The following is a 9,894-nucleotide window of genomic DNA, read 5'->3' on the forward strand; positions in this document are numbered from 1 at the left end:
GTAGAGCTGCTATTTTTTTTTTATCGCGAACATTTGTGCAGATCTTTGAATATATATGTATTTTTTACAGCGAACATTTGTAACTCAAATTTTAGCTTCTGGGGAATCTACAAATGTCTTCAAAATCCTAACGGTTTTCTGAAAAACGTTGCTAATAATGTGGTTTTCAAACGTTTTTCATGTCAAGGGCCCCCAAAATGATATGTATTTGGCCACGGACCCCCATCTCAAAATATGTTGTTCCAGAGACCCCAGAAGCAAAGACTTTAGTTAAATATATACATATATATATATATATATATATATATATATATATATATATATATATATATATATATATATATATATATATATACACTGCTCAAAATAAGTTCGGAAACTTAACTTGATCAATTATATCTCCCCTTTAATAATACAAATTGGTATTGTGTTTTATATAATTTTTATCGTTGATTAGTCACCTTTACAACGAGGTATAGCTTGTAAGGATCGGGCATTCGTGGCATGAGCAACACAGCTAAAGGTGTGGGTAGCGCCTCCAAAATAATTTCCAAAATCACCCAATATGCTTTTGTTGGTAATCGCTCTTATTTTGAGCAACCTGCCAGCACACACCTGCTGAGAGGTGTGTGACTGCCTCACAGGTGAGTGACTGGCACCTGAACGTGGGTTCTGCAACTTTGTTGAGTTTGTGTTTATGCTCCAAGCAGCAACACTGCCCCATGGAAAGATGCCACGTGTGTCCCTTCAGGATAAGGCCCGTCAGGGAAAGTGAAGCTGGTGTTCCGTTATACTAATGACAGCCTTATTTGGTGTCAGCCCTGGTACCATTTCCAAACTTAGGACCAAGTTCTGTGAGACTGGTGAACTCATCAAGGAAGACAACAACCCAAGACCGCTTGCTTCACTGAGGAACCATAGATTTACAGGCAAGATTTGCACAACGGTACCAAAGACAGATGTCAAAGTTGCAGGGCCCTTGCTCTGGTGCCAGTCAAACACCTGTGACTGGCACACACCTGCCTGCAAAAGGTACAAGGGCTTACATCAAATAATGTGTAATCTGCGTAGCGGAACACCAGCTTCACTTGCCCTATTGCACGGGACTTATCCTGAAGGGACAAACGTGGCATCTTTCCATGGGGCAGTGTTGCTGCTTGGAGCATAAACACAAACTCAACAAAGTTGCAGAACCCATGTTCAGGTGCCAGTCACTCACCTGTGAGGCAGTCACACACCTCTCAAATAAATAAATCAAATAAATAGCATGATCTATGAGCTTGTAGATATGCTATTTTTGAATAGCCAAAGAAACCTTAAAATGACACATGATACGTTCCCGGTTTGAATGGGTGGCCTACCTTAAAATGTCAGCAGGTATCACAGGAGGTGACGTCTGTCTGCTACTGTACGTTGTCCAGAGTCATGAGAATATCCTTGTCCATGGACACCAGCAGCAATGTCTCCTTTAGGGTGGAAAATAAAATGTTGCAGGTCACTTGATGAATGGACAAAAATCTACATGAATGAACTTAGGTGAGACCAATTATGTGAAACGCACAGGCATAGAGTCTGTGTAACAAAAACTGTTTTTATGTCTCAAACCTCGGAGGGTTCCTTTCTCAGGAAGACAGCCTGGCCTGGGGAACGTTGAAGAGCAAAGTGAGTAGAAATGACAGTATATGCAGGAACCTGCCCCTCCTCCATAGTGGGGAAGGGTCAGGCCCAGGTTCCCGCCTCCATAACGTAATAGTGGTGGACAGTAAGTAACAACATTTACTTCAGTACTGTACTTGAGGCTTTAATTTTATTTATTTTTTTGCATTGTACTTTTGACTCATTTCTAGGAAGGGACTCTTCAAATATATTATGTTTATAGTGAAAATAGCAGATGTATATCGGCCCTCCTTAAATCCTCCAGATCAAATGAATATCAAATATCCTAATACTGAATCAAGCAACTTAAAAACTGTCTGGGGTGTTCACAAAAGCCAGAGTAGACTTTTAAAATGACTTCCAAACATGTTTGAAAATGAAATATCCCTTTACATCTAAATCGCAGTGTGAGTATGACTCTCACCCACCCTTTCCCTATAAACAAAGCTAATTTGACCTGGACAAGTCATCCCCATGGAACTTAACAAGTTTCACCAGAGGGAGAAATTGTCAGCTCACCTACAATACAGGGCACTTTAAAGCAAGGATCAGGTCAAAAACCTGTCATTTTTGTCTCTGATTTGGACATAATTTTACCATTAAGAAACATCGCCAAAGTCCGACCATTTCTGTCCCAGGCCGACACTGAGAATGTAATTCAATGTTTTATCACAAGCAAGCTTTATTACTGTAATGCTCTCCCAGGGGCGTCAATTGGGTATGGCAGGCTATTGCAGCTGCCATACCCTGGCTCCAGGGAAGAAAAAAAAAAAAAGTACTTTTTTGATAATAAATCGGGAAAATCAGGCAAAAATAAGAATGAAATAACATAACCCTAACCTAACCCGAATCCTAACCCTAAAACCGAAATAAAGTAACCAGAAACTGGAAAAAAACGAACCCAACCCGCCCAGAACCGCACAAAAATTTCGCTGCGCGCGCGTGCATGAGGTCGCGTGCATGCTGCCATACCTTAGCTTTTGCTGAACTGACGCCACTGTGCTCTCCTGTCTGGTCTTCAAAAAAAACTATGCAGCAGCACAATGCAGCAGCATGTGTGTTGACAAAGACCAGACAGAGAGCACACATTACGCCTATTTTAAAGTCCCTGCATTGGTTGCCTGTCAGTTAGAATGGATTTTAAGGTCCTTTTACTGGTTTTGAAGTCATTTAATGGGAATGCACCTGCATACTTGTCAGCAATGCTTCCTATGGACGTGCCTGGCAGGGCCCTTAGATCCTCTAGCGCTGGTCTCCTACAGATTCTAGAGGCTATTACAACAAAATATGGAGAAGCAGCTTTTAGCGATTATGGTCCCACACTTTGGAACAGCCTGCCGGGGATCTGCGGGTCTCTGAATCTGTGGACATTTTTAAAAGAAATCTTAAAACACATCTTTTTAGCATTGCTTTTACTTAGATTACTGCGTTTATCTTCCTGTTTTACTTATTATTTATATTATACTATTATTATTATTATAAATAATGAGTATAATAATTATATTATCATTTGTATTATTATACATGTTTTAATGCATGTATTTATATGCATCTCTGCTTTTTATTTTCAATTTTTTTCTTGTCTTGAACTTTTTCTTCCTGTGAAGCACATTGTTGTCTGAATTGTGCCGTATAAATAAAGCTTGATTGATTGATTGAGAGTTATGTCAACATTGCTCAGAAAGCATCTTTGTCACTGAACAGTGTTTGACATGCCTCAACCAGCTAGAGAATGTGTGTGTGTGTGTGTGTGTGTGTGTGTGTGTGTGTGTGTGTGTGTGTGTGTGTGTGTGTGTGTGTGTGTGTGTGTGTGTGTTGTCCAGCCCACAGCCAATATTGCAGAATGAGCAATCATGCCAGACTCCTTCCTGATATCGAATGGAAATGAGATTTCCGGAGGGAGGGTTTACCAGGCTATCTTAACCATAGATGGGTTAAGACGCACAGTAGACTAGTCAGGCAGGGTTGTTATATAAGCCTGACCAGCTTAACATAATGGTCAAAGAGAACTGGGTGAGTTTATGACAGGGACGGACACTTGACTTCTTTACACTGACAACTCCGCCTCCAACACAGGCTGAGTGAGGCACACAAACTGATTTTAGCTGTTCATAAACGATTTACTTAGGACTTATGTTCAATATGAGCTGTGAAGCACATTGTTGTCTGAATTGTGCCGTATAAATAAAGCTTGATTGATTGATTGAGAGTTATGTCAACATTGCTCAGAAAGCATCTTTGTCACTGAACAGTGTTTGACATGCCTCAACCAGCTAGAGAATGTGTGTGTGTGTGTGTGTGTGTGTGTGTGTGTGTGTGTGTGTGTGTGTGTGTGTGTGTGTGTGTGTGTGTGTGTGTGCGCGCGCGCGCGTGCGTGCGTGCGTGCGTGCGTGCGTGTGTTGTGATATGGTTTCAGGTGTGCTATGAGGTTTTACACACATGTAAGGTCAGAATGACAGTTCTTTACCAACTAACACCAAAATGCACCAAATGCTTAATTTTGGTGATGATACAGTATACTGGAGGCACACATGGAAGTATAAGTCCTGTATTCAACATTTTTACTTGAGGAAAAGTACAAAACTATTGGCAATAAAATAAACTTGAAGTAGCCTACCAAAAGTGAAAGTAATAATTATTTTCGAAATCTTTCAAAAATAGCTGATCTACAAGCTCACAATGCATCACAATAAGAAGTGTTAATGCCCTACTTCATCACACAAAAACAACAAAAGTAGCCGATCTTCAAGCTCAAAGCGCGTCTCAATGCTGTGACACATTATAGTTATTTTTTAAACCTGCACCTGAACCCACTTTGAGGTGGATGTACTGTACACACCAGTTCACCTTTGTATAAACTATGATGGACTATGAGGATTAAAAGAAAAGAAAACAGTGTTCAGATAAAACAAATTATTTCATTGACTAATAGTTTTCTCATTTCTCCATGTATGGCCATAAAAGGGACACAGGCAGACAGACAGATACAGAGGTCTCCATATATGGGCACACTGGACAGACAGACAGACAGACAGACAGACAGACAGACAGACAGACAGACAGACAGACAGACAGACAGACAGACAGATAGATAGGTATACAGGGTATGGGTATTGCATAACAGGGTGGGGCATGCATTCCCTATATGCATTGTTCCCGAGTAGGCCAGTGCTCAACGGGCAGCTGTCTAGTCTAGTACATGTTCATTTGGGGGTCCTTGACTTGAACAAAGTGTGAAGCACAGATGTACAGCACCATTAGTTACTTTGTGGACTTTCTGGCTGCATTCACTACATGTGGGAGCATCTTGAAGGCATCTTAACCATAGCCTGGTAAACCCTCCCTCCGGAAATCTCATTTCCATTCGATATCAGGAAGGAGTCTGGCATGAACGCCCATTCTGCAATATTGGGGAGTTTCCAGCGAAATCAGGACCTAACCGCGCCTATCAGCGTCGTCGCTCATCGTTCTGTGATTGACAGCTTACGTTGGCCAATCAGGTGGCGAGTTCGAGTGAGCCCGAATGAAGCCGAGTGCAGCCTGAGAGCCGCCGACAAAGGACGAACGGCAGCCATTGTTTTTTGTCCGAGTGCCGTCACTTCTTAGTTTCGTTCTTAAAACGGTCTCAAACTTCTTTTTTGAGGCACGGAATTTACTATTAACATATCGTTTGGATAGACTTTAGTTGTTTAACTTCATATATGTGGTCAGTTAATCATGACAGAGCCTATTTAAAAATATAAATTTAGAGAACCGGCAGGGGCGGGGAGTGACACGCATGTATCCCAATAAGGCAACCTATTTTCGGCATGGCCGTCCCAAAAGTCCCGTTGCGTCACATAGTCTGGAGCTCGTCAAAATGAACTGCTGATTGGCTTAAGGGGCTAAAACGATCATTGGTTGAAGGGGTTGTCAGTCAACGGTATTACTCCCGCCCAACTCCAGCCCACAGCCAATATTGCAGAATGAGCAATCATGCCAGACTCCTTCCTGATATCGAATGGAAATGAGATTTCCGGAGGGAGGGTTTACCAGGCTATCTTAACCATAGATGGGTTAAGACGCACAGTAGACTAGTCAGGCAGGGTTGTTATATAAGCCTGACCAGCTTAACATAATGGTCAAAGAGAACTGGGTGAGTTTATGACAGGGACGGACACTTGACTTCTTTACACTGACAACTCCGCCTCCAACACAGGCTGAGTGAGGCACACAAACTGATTTTAGCTGTTCATAAACGATTTACTTAGGACTTATGTTCAATATGAGCGGGTGGTACATGGATCACAGGTCCATTTGGGGGGGGGGGGGGTCGCCAAAAAAATAAATCCATCACAATATGGGGTCGTGGTATAAAAAAGTTTGAGAACTCCAGTGACATGTGGTACTTTTTTGCCTTGCATAATCTTGAAAGGCAAAGAGTGACATGGTTTGTTTTTCGCCTTGAAAAGCAATCAGATTATTAAAATCAAATTATAAAAAACATTCTTGTTTGTTGTTGGTCGTTATTTGGGGGGGGGGTTTAGTGCAATATGTGTTCTGGAACCGAATCAACCAAATTAAAGTAACAAAACCCCCCCAAAAAAGTTTTACAAAACGGAAAATAATTGCAAATTTTCGCGTGCGATGTGCGCGCGCTAGGCACTCATACAACACCCGTACCCTAAAACATCTTCCCACGACTATGCCAGACCCCCGCTTGGGGGTTGTGGTCAGTGCATGCAATAATACAGAGATATTCACTTTTAAGTAATGAATGGTTAAAGATGGGTCTTACATTCAGTCATCAAATCAATTTCTGTAGGCCTACTTTAAGTGGTTTAATCGGTGAAATTGTACCCATCATTGTCCAATGCTAGTACAGCAAGCCTGATAAAAGTATCAAACTCACACAAAAAGCTTTGTTGTAAACCCTTTCCAGTGAAAGTGTATAGAATGTTTATTATGCAATGTTGACATTGACAATGCAATGCAATGTTGGCAGCCCTGCAAAAAGTGAGGACTTGAGGTGGGGGGCTCCAACCTCCACCTCAAATCTTTGATTGTGTTTATTGCACAATCTGTCTTGACAGTCTTATTATGCAGATCTTTTTTTTTATAATAATACCAACACTGACTGACTGACTGACTGACTGTGTCTCTCTCTCTCAAGAGAGAGAGAGAGAGAGAGAGAGACATGTGTGCAGATTCTCTAAGCAAAAAGAACGATGAAGGTACATTGTTCTTATCAAGATCATATTTCACCGGAAGGAAAAAAAACAATGAGTTACTCCACTGGGCCCTCTACAGATCTGGTCAATGGACTTTTTCTATTGACCAGATTTTTCTAGCCAAAAAGTGGAGTGTTAGATCTGATCTCCAGCTGTTCAGGTCAACATAAATACCTTCACATAGTGGCCATTTTGCTCTACATCATACATGGGCACATGCGGCCCCCACCTTCACTTAATGCGGCCCACAGGTTAATATCAGAATGTCAGCTGTTAAAATTGCAAACATGACCCGCTTTAATTACTTCAGTCGTAGTAGCTTGATGACTGGTATTAAAATTGTCTTTTTTTATGTCCAATGTATTTGTATTTAAGTTCAAAAAGTTAACATAAGTATAAGTAAATGCATTTGAAATTAAATACAATTTTTACTTTTCAGGATTCCAATTCAAAAATTGCAACAAAAAAAATTGGATTCCAATTCAAAAATAGCAAAAATAGCAGATCTACAAGCTTGTAGATCTGCTATTTTTGCTATTTTTGTGTGACATAGAATGTCCCGACAGTATGTGCTATGAGGCCCTCTGGAGTAAAAATATAGTGGCCCTCTCCATCATCAGACTGGATTTCTCCTTCCCCCTGTCTCTCCTTATTCCCTCTATCGTTCTCTGCAGGTCTGAAGTCACTTCCTCATCTGCTGTCAATCAACCCATTACCTGACTCCACCTTCATCCAATCATAACCATCTGCTGTCTATAAAATGCTGGGTCCCACCTCAGCTCAGTCTCTCTCAACCTTTTCACCTGATTGTAGCCCTGTTCCTTGTAGCCTTGTTTTGTAGCCCTTATATTCAATCCCAGAGCAAACGTATAAAATGTAGTGTCTGCTCTCCTACCTTATACATTGTATTGTAATGCTCTGCCTTGGGACAGGAAAGACAGAGGCCTCTATACATAGGCACCATGTAGGCCAGGGGTGATGCAACTCTGATGATAGAGAGGGCCACTATATTTCCACACTCACTACAGAGGGACACATTGCATGTATTGTCGGGCAGACACCCCTTATCTCCGTATTTTAACCTTTTTCATAAATGAATGCCCTACTTCGCCATTCTATGTCACAAAAAAAATAGCAAAAGAAAGTATCAAAACGTATCGCAGTGCGACACGTTTTGAGCTTGTAGATCAGCTATTTTTGCTACTTTTGAATTGGAATCCAGATTTATTTTAATTTCAAGTGCATTAGTTATACTTATGTTAACGTTATGAACTTAAATACATTGGACATAAAAAAGACAATATCATTTTAATACTAGTCATTAATCTACTAATATAGACTGAAGTAATTGAAGCGGTTCATATTTGCATGTTTGCAATTTTAACAGCTGAAATCAATAATATATATATCAGTATTCCGTGATAGTATTGCCGCATTAAGTGAAGGTGGGCGGCGCATGTGGCCCCCGGGCCGCCAGTTGCCCATGTATGACGTAGGCAGAACCTGTGTTAAACACACTACAACACTAGGTAAGGGGTGGTTGGCACTTGTGTATTTTTGAACATTGGTTTGTTTAGAGTAGTTAGGTATAGGCAGGCTTTTGTTTTCACTACTAGTTACAACATACATGGGCAAATAAACTTAATGCGGCCCGCAGGTTAATTTCGGAATACTGATATATTATTGATTTCACCTGTTCAAATTGCAAGCATGCATTCTATTGTCTTTTTTATGTCCAATGTATTTGTATTTAAGTTCATACGGTTAACATAAGTATAACTAAATGCATTTGAAATTAAATAAAAATGCTAGTTTTCAGGATTCCAATTAAAAAATAGTGAAAAAATAATAATCTGGATTCCAATTCAAAAGTAGTAGCAAAAAAAATCTTGCCACTTTTGTGTGACATAGAATGGCGAAGTAGGGTGTAGTGAGTGTGGAAATACAGTGGCCCTCTCCATCATCAAAGTTGCCCACCCCTGAGTAACCTGGTAGTTAGTTAGTCAGTCTGTCTTTGTTTTCCCTATAGCTGCTTCTCTTGTTATTTTAGCAACACCCGTGTCCCCTGTAGTGACTTGTTTTTCGTGTATTGTATGCCTTGTGCATACATTTGTTGTAAATATCCTTGAAAGAACATCACTAAAACAGTTCTTTGCACTTTCAAACCTGTCTGGTCTCCCTTATTTGCACCTCTCATGCTCAACATCCCGGTAGTTCAAACTTTAATATTTTTATGTTACAAACTCTTCCCTAGACCTAAAGGGTTTCATAACAGGGCATAAAAGGAACAAATACAGAGATCTTAATATATGGGCGTATCCGTCAGATCGGCGGTGTGACGTAGGCGGGAGGGCCTCGTAGCGGCCCAAACTCTAGATGTGTATCAAACACATGGCCCGGTTCCATCACACTGTACAGGCTGATGTTTAAGATTATATATTATTTTGCCTTCAGAAGATTTATCAACTTAAAAAATAAAATGACATGTACATTTGTACCTCAAACAAAGAGACACTAACTGAAGAGGAAGTGAAGGACTTTTATGAAACACAATAAAACAGGAAGCAAACCCTTAAAGGACGACTTCACCACTTTTCAACATATATTCATATAATAGGTCCTCACTAATGCTCATGATAAAATGATACAATTTTTTCCTACTTGGTCTGTGTCTCATAGGAGGGCTGTGGACAGTCCAGAAACCCGTCTACCAGTGACATCATCGTTAGGCAGCATTTTTTTTTCCAAAAAGATTACAATTTTTTTATTCCGATTTTTATTAAGGCGAGAACCATGGGATCTATTATTGCATTGCAACTTTCCAGGAATACAAAGCCTGCAGTTTCTATTAGCTTGAATTCCCCATCGATGATGTCACTGGTAGACGGGTTTCTGAACTGTCTACAGCCCTCCTCTGAGACACAAACTGATTAGAAAAAAATTGTATCATTTTATCATGAGCATTAGTGAGGACCTATTATATGAAGATATGTTGAAAAGTGGTGAAGTCGTCCTTTAAGATCAAATG

The 9,894-nt window shown here is 40.5% G+C and overlaps 1 protein-coding gene across 1 annotated transcript in view; it reads right to left on the reverse strand.

Moving 5' to 3' along the window:
• Positions 1-9,894, reverse strand: part of LOC311052379 (NACHT, LRR and PYD domains-containing protein 3-like) — a 73,971-nt gene that overhangs the window by 61,915 nt on the left and 2,162 nt on the right. The gene's annotated exons all lie outside the window — the stretch shown is intronic.

This window comes from Gymnoscopelus microlampas (assembly GCF_963454915.1).
Source record: "Gymnoscopelus microlampas genome assembly, chromosome: 9".
Classification (NCBI taxonomy): Eukaryota; Metazoa; Chordata; class Actinopteri; order Myctophiformes; family Myctophidae; genus Gymnoscopelus; species Gymnoscopelus microlampas.